We start from the raw sequence: 20,977 nt of genomic DNA, 5'->3' as shown, positions 1-20,977 counted from the left end.
CCGTCTTCTAATACACTCCTGGAAATTGAAATAAGAACACCGTGAATTCATTGTCCCAGGAAGGGGAAACTTTATTGACACATTCCTGGGGTCAGATACATCACACTGACAGAACCACAGGCACATAGACACAGGCAACAGAGCATGCACAATGTCGGCACTAGTACAGTGTATATCCACCTTTCGCAGCAATGCAGGCTGCTATTCTCCCATGGAGACGATCGTAGAGATGCTGGATGTAGTCCTGTGGAACGGCTTGCCATGCCATTTCCACCTGGCGCCTCAGTTGGACCAGCGTTCGTGCTGGACGTGCAGACCGCGTGAGACGACGCTTCATCCAGTCCCAAACATGCTCAATGGGGGACAGATCCGGAGATCTTGCTGGCCAGGGTAGTTGACTTACACCTTCTAGAGCACGTTGGGTGGCACGGGATACATGCGGACGTGCATTGTCCTGTTGGAACAGCAAGTTCCCTTGCCGGTCTAGGAATGGTAGAACGATGGGTTCGATGACGGTTTGGATGTACCGTGCACTATTCATTGTCCCCTCGACGATCACCAGTGGTGTACGGCCAGTGTAGGAGATCGCTCCCCACACCATGATGCCGGGTGTTGGCCCTGTGTGCCTCGGTCGTATGCAGTCCTGATTGTGGCGCTCACCTGCACGGCGCCAAACACGCATATGACCATCATTGGCACCAAGGCAGAAGCGACTCTCATCGCTGAAGACGACACGTCTCCATTCGTCCCTCCATTCACGCCTGTCGCGACACCACTGGAGGCGGGCTGCACGATGTTGGGGCGTGAGCGGAAGACAGCCTAACGGTGTGCGGGACCGTAGCCCAGCTTCATGGAGACGGTTGCGAATGGTCCTCGCCGATACCCCAGGAGCAACAGTGTCCCTAATTTGCTGGGAAGTGGCGGTGCGGTCCCCTACGGCACTGCGTAGGATCCTATGGTCTTGGCGTGCATCCGTGCGTCGCTGCGGTCCGGTCCCAGGTCGACGGGCACGTGCACCTTCCGCCGACCACTGGCGACAACATCGATGTACTGTGGAGACCTCACGCCCCACGTGTTGAGCAATTCGGCGGTACGTCCACCCGGCCTCCCGCATGCCCACTATACGCCCTCGCTCAAAGTCCGTCAACTGCACATACGGTTCACGTCCACGCTGTCGCGGCATGCTACCAGTGTTAAAGACTGCGATGGAGCTCCGTATGCCACGGCAAACTGGCTGACACTGTCGGCGGCGGTGCACAAATGCTGCGCAGCTAGCGCCATTCGACGGCCAACACCGCGGTTCCTGGTGTGTCCGCTGTGCCGTGCGTGTGATCATTGCTTGTACAGCCCTCTCGCAGTGTCCGGAGCAAGTATGGTGGGTCTGACACACCGGTGTCAATGTGTTCTTTTTTCCATTTCCAGGAGTGTGTTAAATTATTTTTTATACTTGCAATAGCATTTTCAACGATTTCTACGTTTTTTTGTACATATACATACAGATGAAAATTTTGCAAAATATGTGCGTTACAAACTCATAATATACATAAATTTAGCGCCACTCTAAGTTTCGCATTGTCTTCTAGTCCACAATACATTAGACGATAAATGTAATACAAATAAAAATGAGTATGGAACATCCAGTGTCAAAAGTACAATAAAATCTATGTTACGTGGTACATAGATACTGTATTATGAACAACAGTCTTTCCTTTACTTACAAACAAATTCTCGCACTGATTATACTAGCATATTACTGTTTATGTTAGTTGTTATAGACGTACTCTCTGTAACTAAGTGGTATTTGGGTTTTTTGTGTATGACAAACTTGTCAACAAGCACGAAAGCTGCCTGTAATTTACTGCCATAATGTTAACGTAAGTACAGACACAGCTGCGCCTCGCTGATTCCTTCGCACATCTGGACTGCGTTTCTCTACAATTTCTGCACCCTGTCTTCGCTGGTCAGTGCATCATTGTGAGCCTGTCATCTGTTCGATACGATGGCGCCAATGGTCGATAAGGATTGTTCCTATACCAGTTGTTCGCATTCTCGCAAGGTGCATGCCTCGCTCGTGAGTTCGATTTGAGTGATCCATGTTGTAGGGGGTTTGCACAAGGTGTACTGGTTCTATTTTTTCTACTCTGCGATCGTACCCGAGTTCATCCAGTATACGTAGGAACACATCTATGTCTTTTATCCCTCTTTCTGAAAGCGTGATATCTTTCTGTAATCTCTTTATTAATTTAGTTTGGCAGATTTTTAATAACTCTTTCTGCTCAAATGACGTATCCATTAACTGTTTCCGTTTCGCCATGTTTTTAAAGTATTGAACTGGTTTGTGAAATAGTGATTCATTATAAGGCTCCAACATCAAAATTCCTCATTTCATGCTCTCCTATTTCTCTTGCACCCTGTAATCACATAAAAATAACTGTAAATTCTTTGTGAGTCCTGCATTTATCCACAGCTAGTTGTGGTACCTGGCTTCGCTCGGTGAGTTTGTATGAGACTGTGTGGTAGTAGGAATAAAAGGATAAGCTTTCAAGTAAAAGATATTCTAACTATATACATTACCTGTTAAAGTATAAGAGGTAAAAAGTTTCGTTGAAGGCGTATTCTAACTATTTACAATATTTGCTTATAAACAACATTTTGCTATCTGGAGTATATACCAAACTTTTCGAAATTCCTTCTCGAGACGGAGCTACGTATAGTTGACCGTGAGAAAGCAGGAGCCTTTGAGGCTGATGCCGCATCGTTTTAAATTGTGTCCTTGTGCTTTTTAAATTGTAAAGCTGTAGGCTAATTTGATTGGAAATTTCAGTCTTTCAAATCGGAATGGCATTTCAGTAGAGATCGGTGGTATTCTGAGGATAAATAGTGTATGTCCTTTGTAATTTCCAGTCATAAGTTTGGCTTTGATGATGTTATTACACAGTTGTTTGCCGATCATACGTGTTCCATTACATAGTTTTTGAGAGTTGAGATTTCTGGGTAGTGTGATCGGAGATCCAATTTTAAGTTGAAGGCAGTGTAATGGCACGTGCAAAGAGCTTAGAAATTCTGTAGGCAAGTTCACACTTTCTTCAACATTTACGATCTTGTCGATCGATTTGTATATTCTTTCTTCACCGGGAATTTTCTTTTGAATATTAAAGCTGATATAGTGCATAATATAATTTCTTGTTGCCAAAATTGCCCTTTCATACAGCCAGTCGGGATTGGCTTAGTTGTGCACAAAGTTTGCATGAATTTGGTCTATGAGTTCGTTTTCAGCAGTGGCTTGTTGCAGAAATCACTGCTGAGTTTAATGAGGCCGGTCGTCTGGCCATAGGATATGTGCCTTCGCCTAATTGTAAAAGTTGTTGAGCAAAATGTGCTGTTGTTTCGTCTTTCGATAGTTCAATATTCATATTTTTCGTTAGTCGCAGTATTTGCATGTGTGGCCAGATTTGTGATGTTTTAAAGCATTCATTGATCTCGTCTACTGGTCTTGACTTGAGGATAACTGGAAGCGTTTCTAGAAAATCTGCTGAGAGTATGAGTAGAGCTCCTTCCATCAGAGTTTCCTCGCAAGAGTTTTAATGTTCTGTCCATGGCTTCGAGTGATTTTTCTATGTGCCATTGTGCATTTCTCGCAGAAGGTAATTTTAGCTTGCTGTAGAAGTTCGCCCCGTCCAGATGCTCCTAAGATTTTACATACCGGGAACCGTTTTTCGGCTATATTGAACGATAGTTGTAGGGGAGAATGGGCAGTTCGTTCTCCTTCCATAAGTGTAGCTGCAATGCCGGATGATGCCAGTGAAAGTGCGATGTGTTGTTGAGCACGTATTTCCGCCACCAATAGATTTGTTAGAAACGTTTTCCCGGTGCCGGCTGGTACGTCCACGTACATGATTCCACCAGTATTGTTGACGATTCGGTCCATGATAACACTGAATTTTCTTTTGATTGTCATTCAAGAGCGGCTTGTTGTGAGCAATGTATTGAAGTAGTTCGTTGATGTTTTAGCTTTTTTCCTTTGTAATTTCCAATTTTAGCACGCTGAAAGTATCTTTTTGTGGTGCTTGCATCCCAAGCTTTACTAAGGTCTGGTTATTTCTGACGTTTATCTTCTAGGCGAATGAATGTTTCGTTGAAGATGTCGTCGTTGAATTCGAAGATCAGGATGAGCTTGTCGGATTTGATACAGTATGTTATCACTCATACTCTCTTTGAAGGGGTCCCTTAGCTATTTTGGATTCGATGGTTTACATGGTGAGAAGTTTTCTTAGTGTTATTCCCGGTGGTTGTCGTTTTTCAGTAGTCTTAAGCGTTGACATGCTTCTCTGTGCGTCTGGCATTGGTTACCGTCAACAGTCTTGAGTTCTGTGAAACTTGTTGGTCCCCGTATTTCGTGTAGCAACATTCGGATATAGAAACACTCGGCGTTGTTCGGATGTACGGTGTGTACTCGGCTTACAGAGCCAATTTTCAAATTCCTGAATAATCTACTGGAATCCCTTGTTTTCGTCGTTGAAATATTTTTATTGTTGTGTTCCAGGTATATTAGGTAGAGACGTCGACACATAGTAATGTTTTCGCGAATGCAGTCATTTGGCGCAGTTCGTAAAAACCTTTTAATGTTGTTTTCTGAGGAGGCTCGCTTGCAGTTTGCCAGGCGGTGTCTTTTGTGAGGTAAACTCTCTGTCCATTGCCCAAATGTACTGCTAGATGTTGCACAGTTGGTTCGCGTTCGTATATCGAAAAACCGAAAATCCCCCACGCTGCTTCGTTACTGTTAAAGTATCTTTCCATTTCTTACATTAGGATCTCGTCGTTTCTGTTTTGTTGTTCACTGTCTTTGACTATATGAAATACTGCCATGTCATTGCCTTAATTCACACACTTACAGACATATTTGATGGATTTAACTGAATTGCAGCATTCTACGTTTACCGTGCTGGGATAATTTTGGAAAGTAGTGTGGTTATATGGTACTACCCATTGATTATTTATTTCCAGTTTATTCGCTGCCTCGTATTCTTTATTTTTGCTGCGAAGCCACCGTTTTTGAGTGATCGTCTTCTGTATTTGGGACAGCCACCGACTCCAGTATGTGTGTGGTCGAAGTATAGTTTTGGATATTTCTTTGTACATTTTCCATCACTCATACATGGCGAATTGGGGTTTAATGGCCCGTGGATCATTTTTTTCACTACTATGTCGTACAGTTCCGGATCTCCTTGTGGATTGGGAAATTCAGCTTGGATGATTTTGTCGATATCCGTGGGATGAATTTTGTCGGGTAGCCATATGAGACTGTGTGAGTGACGCAGTCCTCGTTTTTGCATTCGATTGTGTACACCCAACACCTAACAGTTCCAAAGATGTGGTATTTTGTGATGACTTCAATAAATCTCATTTGCTTCATTCATATTCCATAACACGTTTCCATTATTAACGTTTCTTCCAGAGTTGCACCGTAAATTTTGTTACCCAACGTTCTGAAGGAAACTGCAGTTATAATTTTTTTGGATATGGCACATATTTAGTTCTTACGAGTGAGCAGGGCAGGAAAAAAACATTGAACAGAATTATTTAGCTGAAACAAATGGTTATCTGGAAAGTCTTGTTCATAAATTGATCCGAACACGAAGGAAGCAAAATATGAGACTCAAAGAACACGGCAATATGGTACCGATTCCATACTATACTATCATTTCATATAACAGCATTTAAAACAGATACGTGGGATACATGTTATAGCATGACCTATGAAGTGAATCTAACAAACGCGACAGATTAAGTGTGTAGAATATCTAGCGCATCGACAGCAATAATAGGTACACAGGACTGACGAGGTAACTTTAAAAGTAATAAACAATTAGTATAAGAAGGGGTTTTCATTAAGACGTTTATACAAACTGGCAGCCGCCACGCACACTCAACACAGGGAATCCTCTGGTAGGAATTGATGAACACAAAGTTCTAATTGCGCTTAGGACATGTACATTCACAGGACGAAACACAAGAACGTTTCGAACGAGAAAAGTATAAGCGAGGTAAATAAACTCTTCGAAAACTTCTTGAAGATTCTATTACACTGCGGCGCTGACTAAAGGTACGAATCAAGAACCACACCACAAAGACAGTCAAGGTTTTTAAGTATAACATACCTTTAACATATGAGCTGATAGTCTCCGATACTTACATACATCGATACGAGTGCGATGTAATAGTTAAATGACCTCATATTCGCTTTTACCAATTACTGTTTTTATTTTCACAAGCTGCGACACTGTCGCGAATAAAACACTGACACGTATATACAATAATTTTCCTTTAATTTACGTCTATGGTCACAAACGTTTTGTTAACAGATTACCGGTTTCGGTCTATAATGATCATCAGATCTGCAGCAAAAAATGGGAAAAAACATAAATACACTCGCAGATTGTCTACAGCTTAGAAACGATAAAGTACTACTGACAAATATATGCATTTGTGCGCTTGAAGTATGAAGAGGCATGCCCGTTTTATAAAAAAATGGTTCAAATGGCTCTGAGCATTATGGGACTTAGAATCTGAGGTCATAAATCCCCTAGAACTTAGAACTACGTAAACCTAACTAACCTATGGACATCACTCATATCCATGTCCGAGGCAGGACTCGAACCTGCGACCGTAGCGGTCGTGCGGTTCCAGACTGAAGCACCTAGAACCGCTCGGCCTGTTTTATAAAAACAAAGTCCTAATGTACTGCCGCCATAGTGGCATCGTCAAATATTAAATGCAGAATCAGCACCAGCATCGTCAAATACGTATAAATAACATCATATGCACAAGCCATGTCAGTAGCACTACTGTTCAAAACAAGCTCCCGTACAGTAGCCACAAAATGTTTGTGTTGTAAGTTTACCATATGTCGCTAATGTCGGCATACAATAGTTTTCAATAATTAATTGAACAGAGAAAATAAAGGGGGATACAATAGTTGGAGTCATAAATGAGCTTATAACTTACAAAAGGCATTTTTATTCCACAATCGGAATTTCGGTCACTCTGCCATTTTCATGAATTAAATTTGGTATTACTACCTAACACCACATCTTAAGCCATTTTCAATCGTATTATTTGATATTACAGTGTAACATCAAGTCTGATGCCTGAAAATGGCTCAACTGCGGCAGTGAAATAAAAACAGTACATCTTCATTAAAAAAAAAAATTATAGAAGCTGTGGACCCATATTGAACAAAAATCTGTGGCTAATTTCAAAATGTGTCTGTGGCATATAGCTATTTCGCATTTTAAATAAACGTAAGGTGGCTCAGTTGAACTATAAATATGGGCGTGTGGTGGTCGCATTCATCCCAGGATGAGCAGGAACAGAAGGTACTCAATGTCGTGACAAGTACTATTGAACAAGGACACCTAAAAGTTCACCATAGTGTATGGTCACAGCAAGTTTGATGGTAGTCAAGACGAACGTCAGAGGAACTAAGGAAAATGAACTTAGTCTGAATCGTACTATTTTTCATTATTTTCTATGAACCGATACTGCTTTTGTCAGAGGAGATATTTCTGAATCTTATGGTGAAGCGCCTCCGAAGACAAAAATTTGCTCTTCCGAAAGGCAACAGTTTTGATGTGATCAGATCTTAATGTTCAGAAAGGCAACAGCTTTAATGTGATCAGAACTTAATGCAATTTACGTAATAAGTATGGTTCAGCCGAACTGCTGTCTTGCATAACATGAGTTCATTTGCACCAGGCTTTGGACTGTAGTTTATAACAACATATTACGTCCAGTTCGGAGTACCTGGTGTGCAGCTATAGCTTATAACTAATTTATGACAACTGTAGTTTTATCACACCAAAGCTGTAAGTTTGTTCTACGCCACTTTTTTTCAGAAAAGGCAGCATTTAACCTAGATAACTCGTGAGAAGTGTCTTCCTTGTAGGGTTGCTATTATTAATGTACATCGACAGGAGAACACGACTATTAGTCCGTGTTTATACTTCCGTAAAAGCAATCCGTTTTGGGAGGTATGAGTTAAGAGGAACCAGAAAATGGTATTACATGACCGTTAATTCTTTAACTGCAACAAAGGATTGCATTTCAAAACAGAGAAAAGAATTGATTTGAGACAAAGGAGAGGCAAAGGTTGGCAAATATAAATTTGCGGAAACAATAGCGAATTATTTAGCAGTATTCACCACGATCGAGAAAAGTACGCAGTGTCGACAATAGACACAATTAAGCATTGTTAACAGTTTGCGCAGCCCGTTCCATCGATCACGCAGGGCGCAGGGTACTGTTTTCATGGAGTTGGCCATAATGGCGAGCACGCAGCAACTTGCAAACGAGAAACAATAACGGCCGCAGGGCCTTCCGGGGAAGCGGTGCGGTGTTTTTGGCGCCACGCGAATTTGCGTGCGTTACAAGAAGTTCGGCCGTGTTGCACGACGGGCGACCGGTGACAATACGCACGGTGTACTGGCGCGTCACACAACGAGCATAACATTGCCGCTCACTGCCCTTGTCGGCTCATTTTGTACGCCCGCTCTAATGGTTCCCGCCACGGTTCTACTGGGGAGTCCTAAATGTTGCGTTAGTCTGCAGTCTTTCTTGGCTCTTGTTATTGGAGGTAACATATTCTGTCTGGATTGTTATGCCGCCTCAAGCTCCTCTTCAAACTTCTTCAGTAGTCAGTGTTTATGGGTCGGTGTTCCCGGGTGGGGCTCAGGGCATATGCTGGGACTTTTCAGTGTTTCGAGCCCTCTATTAATCTCTTATTCAGGAATATTCTGATGTCTCCAGCTGACTGAACGCTTTCGAAAATCAGCGTCGCGTTCACTTACAAAGGGATGTTTTCCTGTGCTGTAGAGTTATCGGGTTATCACCATCTATGCAATGCTGATGGCCCACCAAAAGTTGCCTGTGTGTCTGAGAAGGACTTTGAGGTCTTTAATCTATTGAGGCTATACTCTCTCAACCTAAACATGAGGAACATGGTAACTTCTTTTAAGTCAAATAAAAAAAAAATTCACGAGCGGTCTGGCGCGACCAATATTGCGGACGAGGCATTGCTATACACGTTAACACGCCCAGGCCGTTTGAATCGCGCGCCACAGGCTACCCAGCCAATCACAAGCCGCGCGGCAGCGAGCGCAGCGGCTAAGTCCGCTTCAAGGTCACCCGCCTAGCGAGCAACCAGAACGGGCACGGCCACCAACTTATAAGTGAATATTGTTTTTAATTTAAAAAAAAAATCTCACGGGATAGATAAGGATGGTTCTCGGGTAGGGCAACTTTATTGTCTGTAGTATAACATACAGTCACCATTTATCTTTATTTTACAATTTCCATTACCAATCTTGGCCCATATAAACAGGTACTCATCTGCATTTAATTTTTTCTTCTTTCTAGTACTCAAGACAAATGGCATACTTGGAACAAATGTCCCATAAAACTGTTTAGCCAAACGTCCTGTTGTCTCTGCTATACTCCATGTCTTCCATGTCAAAATATTTGCATCTGGGAAGGCTTCAAGGCCACCATAATCTGCATGGTTGCCCCATACAACAGCAAGCGTGAGCCATATACTACCTCCAAAAACTGCTTGTACATCACATGTAAAGTTCAAATGGAGTCCACGAAAAACATTTGGACCTCCAATAAGTTGTTGTTTATTAAACTGTCCAGCCAAGTCAATATCTATTGCCTTCAAACTGCGATACACAGGAAACTAAACTTCGCCTGAACAAGCTTTGGAAGGTCTAATGATACCTACCGATCGTCGTGTCATCCTCACCGATATGCATCACTGTATATGGATATGGAGAGGCATGCGGTCAGCACACTGCTCTCCCGGATGTTGTCAGCTTCCGGGACCAGAGCCGCTACTTGTTAATCAAGTAGCTCCTCACAAGGGGTGGGTGCACCCCAATTGCCAACGGCGCTTGGCAGACCCAGACGGTACCCATCCAAGTGCTGGCGAAGCCCAACAATGTTTAGCTTCACTGATCTGACAGAAACTGGTCTTACCATTGTGGCAGAGCCTTTGGCCATTTTATCGAATAATATCTCCTTTCTTAAATAAGTGTGGGAAAACATCCTTCTATCACACTGGTGTTCGGTAGAGTTCAGCCAACTGTATGTTGTGTATGACTAACAGTAAGGAGAGTGGGCTACAGAGTGGTGAAGCAACTATCATAGTAGGAATGTTGGAAAGGAGCAGAAATGATTAGTGCATAAACTAACACAGCATAAAGAAGATTTACTTAACTTGTATTTCTCCAAGCGGATGAAGACTCATTAGAAATACTGCAGCAAAAAATAGAGTCGGGCTGTCAATGCCAACAACGGTAAAGCATGAACGATGGTTTCGGAGCCGCGATTAGGCGGCGTCTGCATAGAGTCACATAGAAAAGTGGCTTTGAGTGCGAGTGAGCTGTGCGGCTGCCACCAGAAATACTATGGCTGCTCGTAGTCCAGAGTTGAAGGCGTGGCTCAATGGGTGTGCACAATTGGGTCCTCTGAATCCTGCACGACCGTTATCAGAGTTGAACAGAATCTTGCAATTCCATCACCAACTTTTGGACGCTGGTAATGTGGTATCGATACGTGATACCACATCTCTGGCCCCCCAGATCTCCACAGCATCGCCGCCATGTAGTGTAGGTGAGTGAACGACGACGAGGGAGAGGGTGAGGGGAGGCTGGGTGCAGGTAGCAATGAGGAGACGGGAGCTGAAACGTAGGTGCCGAGCGCCAGCCCGCACCCTAGCATATGCAGTGAGTCCACCCAGGAAACCAGCCAAAGAACTGAGCAGAGGGCACGTACCTACATCCAGAGGTAGAGCAGCAAATGAAGACAGAGGCATCGCAACAACTGCAGAGGCACCAGGGGCGGTACTGAGGGGAAGCCAGCGGGAAGAGGGGCCCATCCCCAGATGAAGGTGTTTGTCGAGACATGGGCCCGCAGGAACCAAATGCAGTACGGTCTGCTGAATCCAGGTAGCCACAGAATCTGAAAGCACAAAGACTGTGGCTGGATCACACAATTCACAGAGACGAATTTGATTCTGGTGTCGTCTCAGCAATCATCTCCATCCCTGCAGTAAAAACAGGGAACGTCCTAGAAGTTGTACAATGGTGCCTCTCTCCCAGTGCTCCATCCGCCATAGAGTCTGTAAGAGAATCATTAGAGTGACGTTTTGCCTGTCTGGGTGAAGTTGGTGGAGCCCTCTGGAGTGGATGCAGCAAGTGAAGTAAGGTATAGTGGCACCGTCCATGTAAAAACTCCGTCGGTGATGGTCTGTCAAGTGGCTGGAAGTGATAGAGAGACAAGAATAGCAACAGAACGTGATTCATTGTGCGGGAGGCACGACGTTTGTCCAACTGTTGCTTAAACGTTCGTACAAAGCGTTCAGAGGGAACGGTGCACTTGTGATGTGGTTTATGCCAGAGGTGATGCAAAACTATTTAAATTCAACTGCAATGAATTGAATTCCGTTGTTAGTAACAAAGACTTCGGCCAATCGCTCGAGGAAAAAGATTGATGACAAGCTGTTGTAGAGATCATAGCAATAACGAAGTGAAATTTGCTGAAAGTGTCTACAACGATGAGTCAACTTGTACTCTAGTAAGGACCTTTGAAAACGAAGTACAAACGTCAAAGTGCCGCAGGTTTGGGACATTCAAAGAACTGCTGTGATGGGGCTGACTGATGTTAGCCAGAGGTTTGGCAATCAGAAGTCAACTGTTCAATTTGTGCATCGTGCTAATTACGCCCCAGTGAATTTCGTGTAGCAACCGAAGCACATCGGGCTAGAGAGCCTGGGGTATTAGAACACATGACTGGTTATTATCAGTTTGAAGCAACATTACAGCTTGGTGAACTGCAAGGTTGTGCTAACGTGCAAATCTGTCTGGCTGAATGCGACCAACCAATACCGATATAGTGGAACAGAATCTGCAAATTAGGATTTGCTGCTGTGATCTGGCCAATTTTCCAGTGATTAAGCCGAGAGATATGCAAAACATCTGTGTCTCGTGCATAAATGTAGCAACAAGAAGCAGACAATAATTTTTATTTTTGCTGGAGCCACAGTCATTGGAAATATTTTGAATGGTGCTATCGCCATTTGACTGCAATAATTCTTATTTTATTGTTATAGGGTCCAGATTTGGATGGCGAGACACTCCTTTCCAATTTGCGAACAATTACAATGAGCTGTGGTTAACAACTTCGAAGCTAAGTGAATCGGCCTGTCAACAGCACCAAATTTAAGCACCAGAACTGCACCAATGCCGTATGAGGAAGTATCCACAGTCAAGACTATTGGGTGGCTGGATAAAAAGCAACAATGCATCGGTCATTAAGCGAAGCATCTTTCAGCTTCTGGAAAGCATACTGACACTCTTGCGACCAAATAAAAGGAACCTTCCTGCACAAGTGATGCAAGGTAGGCACAATTTGAGCGGCGTTAGGAATTAATCAGATGTAATGCGTCAGCTGCTCTAACACAGACTGCAATTTCTACTCACTGCATTGGGAGTAGAAAGTCAAGAAAGCAAATGTGATTGCAACGGGTGACCACCCTGGCTATTCATGACATTTCCTAAAACCTCAAGGTCAGTCTGCAAAATACACACGTTTGAGACCAGCTACAGACAATACTTGTAACAGAGTGGGAATCTTGCTAATGTGTTATTCAAGAGTGCGACCTGAGACGAAAATTTCAGCTAAGTAATTCGAGCAAAAAAGAAATTTTGCAATCAGCACCTCCAGAAAGCGCTGAAATATGGCGGGCATAGAAGCACTTCTAAACGGCAATCTTAAAAAATTCAAGAGATACATATAAATGTTAATGAGACAGTCTTGGTGCGACGGCTCATGCAGAGGGAGATGTTGACTCTGAAATTATTTTTTGTATCGGAGCACCACTTAAGTAACTTGACAATTCAGAGGCTTCCTCGACCAGGATACAGATTAGCTGGCTGTTTTTCGAGAAGTTCCTTGCGTGGTGGGGGACTGGCTATGTACATAAAAAACATTCTATATGAGTCCATAGACGAACCACGGCACTGCACTGAACAGATATTTGAATGTTGTGCAGCGGCAGTAGAATTTAGTGAAATTAAACTTGTAATTGTTGTTATTTATAGGTCCCCTAACTTTGACTTCATTCATAGCATTTCTGCTCAAGCTAGAGAGGGTTCTTGATTCATTTTGCAGGAAGTACCAGAATTAGTTACATGTGCGACATCAATATAAATTTTGTATATGATGGTGCAAGAAAAAGAATCTTGGTAGATCTCCTAAACTCATATGATCTCTTGCAGACTGTTTTTACCAACTAGGGTGCAGGGGAACAGTAGCACAGCTATAGAAAATGTTTTTATTCCTTCTTCATCACTAGATGGGCATTCTGTTAGTAAAAGCGTGAATGGCACAAACCTTAATACTAAAAGGCTTTTGTACTCAAACGAATGTCACATGTAATTACAAACTATATAGAAAAGTCAATCCAACAGCAATAGAGTTTTTTTAAACCTTGTCAAGGAACAAGAGTGGCAGGACGTTTATAGCGCCGATAACATAGATAACGTTCTAAACGGGGTGCTATCAGTAATAGGCAGCCCGGGTGGCTGACTAGTGGGATCAGGATATCATGTAGAACAAAGCGGCAATTATATCAAAATGTTAGAAGTAGCCACAATCAAGCTACAGTAGCCCATCACAAACAGTGTTGTAAGGTGCTTAAAATGTTATTAGGAAGGCAAAGAGTATATGGTATGCAAATATTATAGCTAATTCATAGGATAAAATTAAAACATGTGTCAATTGTGAAGGAAGTGTCTGGTCAGCAGCACGAGGTCGACGATATAAAGTCAGTTCGTAGTAAAAATATTTCTGATACTGATAAATCAGATATAGGTACAGTATTAAACAATCATTTTCTGAGCACTACTGATGAATTAAATAAAAATTTATTTTCTACAGGGAATCATATAACTTCCTTGGTAAATGCCTTTACGAGATTGACGTCTGAAATACTCCTCTGTGATACAGACAAGGGGGAGATTGAGTCAGTAATTAAATCGTTGAAGACTAAGGACTCTCATGGGTATGATGGAGTGCCTATCAGAATATGAAAGTACTGTGCTGCACATGTTAGACCTGTATCTAACCATATTTGTAATTTTTCCTTTAGGAATGGTCAGTTTCCTCAGCGATTAAAGTACTCAGTAGTAAAGGCGCTCTATAAAAATGGAGAAAGGGATAATGTAGACAATTTTAGACTTATTTCTATCCGATCAGTGTTTGCTAAAGTTATTGAAAAGGCGGTATATGTAAGGACAATACATCATTTTATATCACACGATTTGCTATCAAATGTACAGTTCGGCTTTAGAAGTCGTTTATCAACTGGAAATGCTATATTCCCTTTTCTCTGTGAGGTACTGGATGTATTAAACAAAAGGTTTCAAACGCTAGGCATATTTTTTTATTTAACTAAGGCTTTTGATTGTGTTGATCACAAAATATTGCTGCAGATGTTGTACCATTAGGGAATACGGGCAGTAGCTCATAATTGGTTCACCTCTTCCTTAAGCAAGAGACAGCAAAAGGTCAGTATTCATAATGCTGAGAATGGCTGTGTGATGTTCGGTCTGAGTGGGGTATAGTGTAATAGGGGGGAGGGGGAGGGGGTGACCTAGGGATCAATGTTGGGCCACTGATGTTCCTTATTTATATAAATGATATGCCCTCTAGTATCACGGGTAGCTCTAAAATATTTCTGATTGCTGATGACGCTAGCTTGGTAGTAAAGGATGTTGTTTGCAAATTGGCTCGGTTTCAAATAGTGGAGTTTATTACCTAAGTTCATGGCTTGTAGAAAATAAACTAACGCTAAATCACAGGAAGACTCAGTTTTTATAGTTTCTAACACACAGTTCACCAAAACCTGACGTTTTAATTTCACAGAATAGGCATATGATTAATGAAACTGAACTGTTCAAATTTCTAGGTGCTCAGACAGATAGTAACCTGTCGTGGAAAGCCGACGTTCAAGATATTGTTCAAATACTTAATGCTGCCATTTTTACTATTCGAAAATTATCTGAAGCGAGTGATCGTTCAACACGAAAATTAGTCTACTTTGCTTATTTTCATTCGCTTATGTCGTATGGTATTATATTTTAGGTTAACTCTTCCCGTTCTAAAACGATACTTTTGTCTCAGAAACGGGTGGTTCGGGCAATAAGTGGTGTAAGTTGACAAACCTCTTGTCGACCCCTGTTCACAAGTCTGGGTATTTTGACATTGGCCTCTGAATATATATATATATTCCTTACTGTCATTTCTTGTTTACATTATTAGCTTATTCCCAAGAATTAGTAACTTTCACTCAGTTAATACTCGGCAGAAACCAAACCTACATTTGGATCGGACTTCCTTAACTCTTGTGCGGAAAGGTGTGCAGTATACTGCTGCATCCATTCTCAATAACATAACACTATAATTCAAAAATCATACCATTAATCCACGCGCTTTCAAATCGAAACTGAAGTGTTTCCTCATGGGTCACTCCTATCCTGTCGAAGAGTTCCTTGAAAAATTAAGCTGATTCTTTTATTGTGGATTGCGTTTACATGGACTGACTTTTTTCGGGTTCATGAACATTTTATTTTTATCTGTTATTAGTGTTATGTTGTAATTTCATGTACTGACACGTTCCATGACCTTTGAGATTTGTTGCTCAATGTGGTCCTACGGAAGTTGGCGTGTAAATAAAAATAAATTAATTAATTAATAAAAGGGTTTTGCAAGTAAGCGTCACGCAAATCAGTTTTGGGAAAGTAACGACCGGCAACCAATTTATCCATCAATTCTTCTGGCACAGCAAAGGATAACTGTCAACGACTGTTCGAGGATTCATAGATTTTTTTAAAAATCGGCCCACAATCAGAGTCTGCCAGACGTTTTCTTTAGAATAACAAGAGGAGATGCCCACTGACTGGCAGTAATTGGTGCTACGGCCCCATTGTCTTGCAAAGCAGTAAGTTCCTGAGACACCTGTCCTCGAAGAATGTAACAAAATGTGGCTGTGGATTTTCCTTTATTGAGACATGAGCAACAACATCATTGGCTTTGACTGAACCGTCAGATAAAAAAATTCTGACATACTTCACATAACTTAGCAACACTGTCTTTAGGATCAAAGGAAAAAACAGTACATTGCCCAGAATGCTTAATCCAAACAAATGAAAAGAGCTAGACCAAAAGTGTTAGCACTGTCTCGGGAGGAAAGCATTATAAATTTCATCGTATTCGTCAAATTACGGAAAGTTGCAGGAAGGCTACAAGTGCCTAAGACAGGAATGTCTTGGCGGTTATACGCCGTCATTAAATGGTACCATATGCGCAACTTTCATTTGTCAAGCAATTTGTAAGTGTTACGGTTGAGCAAAGTCACAGAATCTGCAACGTCGGGTTGCAAATGGACTGACTGTTGTTGGTGGTGGTAAGTTCGTATGGGACCAAATTGCTGAGGCCTTCGGTACCTAGGCTTACACACCACTTAATCTAAATTAAACTAACTTACACTAAGGACAACATACACACCCATGCCTGAGGGAGGACTCGAACCTCCGACGGGGGGAGCCGCGCGAACCCTGAAAAAGCGCCCCTGACCGCGCGGCTACCCTGCGCGGCAGACTGCTAGTTCAGTAAAAGGAGGAGGAGGAGATTAGTGTTTAACGTCCCGTCGACAACGAGGTCATTAGAGACGGAGCGCAAGCTCGGGTTAGAGAAGGATGGGGAAGGAAATCGGCCGTGCCCTTTGAAAGGAACCATCCCGGCATTTGCCTGAAAGGATTTAGGGAAATCACGGAAAACCTAAATCAGGATGGCCGGAGACGGGATTGAACCGTCGTCCTCCCGAATGCGAGTCCAGTGCGCTAACCACTGCGCCACCTCGCTCGGTAGTTCAGTAAAAGTAAGAGACACAAGAGTTTGTTGTCTTCATGTAGCAGTGCACATGACTTTGGAACCTTTCCTGAAAGGCTGTTGCACTGCTGTTTCGCACTAACGAAACTGTGAGGCTTTGAAAACAGACTGCACATTGTTTGTGACTTAGATTTGCGTGAATGAGTAGCAAAAGAGGGTGCCTTGCGTTTCTGTAAGCACACAGATTGTTCATGTCCCCGTTTGCCGCAAAAAAGCAAGCCGTTTCACACGAGAGACAAGAGCGACGATCATGTGCCGTATTACAGTGAGGGCACGACTTCACACCCGTTACTGGACACGACACGCGTTTACCTGAGTGCTGTGGCTGTGGTCAGGTGGGCTGCTTCCGCGATCCAGCTGTAAAATCTATTTGCCTTTTTTATCCCAAACAGACGCTACCTCAAAGCTGTCTGCTGCATTTTCACAGAAATCCTAATAGTCAATCTGTTCCAAATTCAAGAGTCAGCCACATTGTGCTTGACGGCATCACGAATCATCGCATCACTGTAATAATTGCTACAGCACATTCAAATCTACACTATCTTGCGAGTCCTTGCAGTTCTGTCATCCACTGACGGTATGTCTGTTCTTGTTACTTACACAAGAGGAATTTGTACAGGATAGCAGCCATTTGTACCCTGGCCACAAAAGCCTTTGTCAGCGCCCGCAAATAGGTCCACATATTGTTCTAATTCGGGACTCGACAAGGGAAAAAGTTTCGTGCAAAGCCTATAAACAGTCATTCCCGGCGTAGCCAAGAAATAAGAATGTTTGTCAGTACCTTGTATGTGATGTGATGCGATGTGTGCATTGAGCTGTGCGAGGTCTTCCTTCGCTTCGTCAGACTCACGAAATGGCGGCACATACGCAGGCAGTGCTTGTGGTGGTCCGTCGTCTTGTGTGAAGTCATCTACGGTGTTATGAAGCGATTCATCACTTCAAGCAGTTGCGCTGCTTATTGAATCTGAAACTGAATAAACAGAGTTAGATCAGCTGCAGGCGGCGAAGCAGCATTGTAGCCGTTATCAATTAAGTAATTAACAAATACAAACAGAGAAAAAGTAAAAATAGCACAGAGAGGAAAAAAAGGTTGGGGGGCGAAAAAGCAGCAAACCCCGTAACCTAGAACAGAAAGAGTACAAGCAATGCAAAAACTGGGGAAACAGAAGACAACCAACAACAGTAAAAACAACTCAGAAAAACGACAGAATAGGAAAAAGCGACAAGACTGCCACAAGAAGAAATGACCGCTCGTCACCATATATGTTGAGTATGACTTTATACACAACGGTAAGGAGAAGTGGGCTACAGAGTGGTGCAGCAAGTGTCGTCACAGGAAAGCTCCACAGGAGCAGAAATGATTAAAGCACAAGTTAAGCAAACAGAAGATATACTTATCTTGTACTTCTCTAAACGTACAAAGACTCATTACAAACAATGCAGCAAGAAATAGAGTCGAGCTCTCGATGTCAACTAGGATGTGGCTCTCTGAACTAAAGCACGAAAGATGGTATCGGAGTTGCGACTAGGCAGCGTCCGTGTAGCGTCACGTAGCGCCGTGGCTCCGAGCCTGAGTGGGCTGTTGGTCTGTCGCCAGCCGTCCTACATCGCAGCGGCAGAGGTTGCTCATAGCTCAGAGCAGCTGTGGGCGTGGCCTAGCAGGCGTCTACCAGATCCTGCACGACCGTTATCGGCGTCTGACGGAAACTTGCAATTCCAGTGCACGGCGGTAGAGTAGTATCGATAAGTCATACTACATTGGAAGCGTCGGAGCATTCCTGGATGAGACCCAAGCAAAGGAGTCGAAACGTCGACTAGTGAAGAAGAATTTTCGAGAGGAATATGACAAGGTGTCACAAGCTAGAAGATCTTACTTTCAAGTCCAAAAGGTTCTTTGACAGCCGTTTCAGAAATGATAGAGGACACAAGACAGTGAAGGACCGTTATCCGACGAAAGTCAGCCAGACGCTCTGCTTCACAGGGTAGTTAGTGTTTAATGTACCGTCGAAGTCATTGGCAACGGAGCACAAGCTCGGTTTGCGGAATGATGAGAAATGAACTTGGCCGTCCCCTTACAAAAGAACAGAACCATCGCGTGATTTGTCTTAGGAGATCTGAGTGAACCTGTGGATAGATAGACTGCAGTGTGAACTACCTTCCCCCAGTGTCTTAATGAGAGCGCCGCCTCTCTCAGTTTTATGCACGGCATAATCCAGTTAATGGACCACTTTTATGGAACCCCTTAAAATAATCCACAGAAGTTTGAAACGAGACTCAACAGTACCTCAAAGGTACTTTCCTCTGTAACCGTGCAAAAGCCTGGGCCCTTGTGATAATAACCTCGCGCTCAGCGACACTTCAGTCAGCGAGGTGTGGCCTCAAGCGAGACAAAGGCCAAAGCTCACAAGTTCATATGAGCTGTAAGGTAGATTCATGATGTCACATTGGCACCACATTTTATCAGATTATGTCCATGGCTACGTTGGGTGCAGCAACGATAGGAAGGTCATCACACCTCCTCATATCCACAATTCACCCCTTCGTTTCACGCCTCGGTGATAGAGGTCAGAACCACGACACCTAGAGTTGAAATCACGAGAGTTTCGTGCGGGTGGCCGAAGAAAACAGTTACAGCACACTGCCATAGAGTCGACATGAGAATTACTCAGCAGGTAGCATAAAGGGCGTCAATAAAACCAGCCCTTCCCTATGGGCTTTCATTTTTAGACAGTTTCAATTCGGTGTACAACGTCCCTGACGATCTTGACAAATTTTGCCACTACTGGCATCCCCCGGACAATTCAGTCTATTTCTATGGGCATCTCGCGGCTGTGAACGCAATGACCGTAATCCCATCCCTTTGGAATGTAGCCTGACTGCCAAGCTTTGTTTTGGTATACAGGATGGAACCAGTAGGCACTTTCAGAACCATTCGACAAAATTTGAACGTGATACGAAGCAGAAAAGGGAGTTTACGGTTTTTCTTCCTTCCTTGCTTGTCACCTACATTGGCGTGTGCACATAGGCGTGAATCACTGGCACTGATAAACTAGCCGTAAGCTTGCATAATGATCAGCTTCATTAGAAACAATGGAGTAACACACGCTATCTTATCAGAAGTTTCCGGTTAACCCTGTGTAAGAAGGCAGGTTGGTTGATTTGGGGGCAGGGGAGCCAACAGCGAGGTCATCAGTCCCACAGGAATAGGGTAGGATGGGGAAGCAAATCGGCCGTGCCCTTTCAAAGGCATTTGACTCAAGTGATTTAAGAAAATCTCGAGAAGACAGGGAATACTTATCAGTAAAGAAGCAGTAACTGAAACCTGATAGTCAAGGGAAGGCAGGATTCGGTTACGATTGTGGACGTGGCCGTAATCAATTATTATTGGTTGTCTTTTACAGTTACACACAATTTATTTCAAACCAGTAATTCCAGACTCAACAATAAATAAAAATACCACATGTTACTAATGAAGGAATAAACAATAGTGTATATAATAGATTTTTCAGATAGTTACAATTCAGAAAATCACCATTAAATACAGATACAGCAGATAATGTTTTAAAAGCAACCCTCTGTGATCTGGGCAAGAGGCCTTACACGCCAGGAATGGCAATAAATTAAGAATTGTTTAAAACTTGCTGCAACTTACAAATTAGGTATTGAAATATTAAAGGCAAGTTGCCACAAACACAGCAGAAGGCGTCAGACCCCAGGAATGGCAGTAAATAAGGTTTTAAGGCTAACTGCTAAGATACAAATACCAAATTAGAATTTTAAGGTAAATGACCACAATCACGGCTAAAGGCCTTACACACCAGGAACGGCAATAATATAAAAAATTTAGAAACCGGCAGTAAAACAGAAAATACAATAGAAAAAGTTAAAAAAAAGAACATACAACTGATCACCAAACGGGTGAAATAAGATGATGGTAAACTTTGTAACACAACCCTTAACATCCACTGAC

General features: G+C 42.9%; 1 non-coding gene across 1 annotated transcript; it reads right to left on the bottom strand.

Annotated features, from left to right (window-relative positions):
* Positions 1–16,907: 16,907 nt before the first annotated feature.
* On the bottom strand, positions 16,908–16,980 carry Trnaa-cgc (transfer RNA alanine (anticodon CGC)). Its single transcript has one exon. It is a non-coding gene; the product is annotated as a tRNA-Ala (tRNA).
* Between the last annotated feature and the right edge of the window lie 3,997 nt (positions 16,981–20,977).

This window comes from Schistocerca nitens, chromosome 8 (assembly GCF_023898315.1).
Source record: "Schistocerca nitens isolate TAMUIC-IGC-003100 chromosome 8, iqSchNite1.1, whole genome shotgun sequence".
NCBI classification, from domain to species: Eukaryota; Metazoa; Arthropoda; class Insecta; order Orthoptera; family Acrididae; genus Schistocerca; species Schistocerca nitens.
Note: the sequence above shows the minus strand (reverse complement) of the source record. Positions and strands in the feature narration are given on the sequence as shown.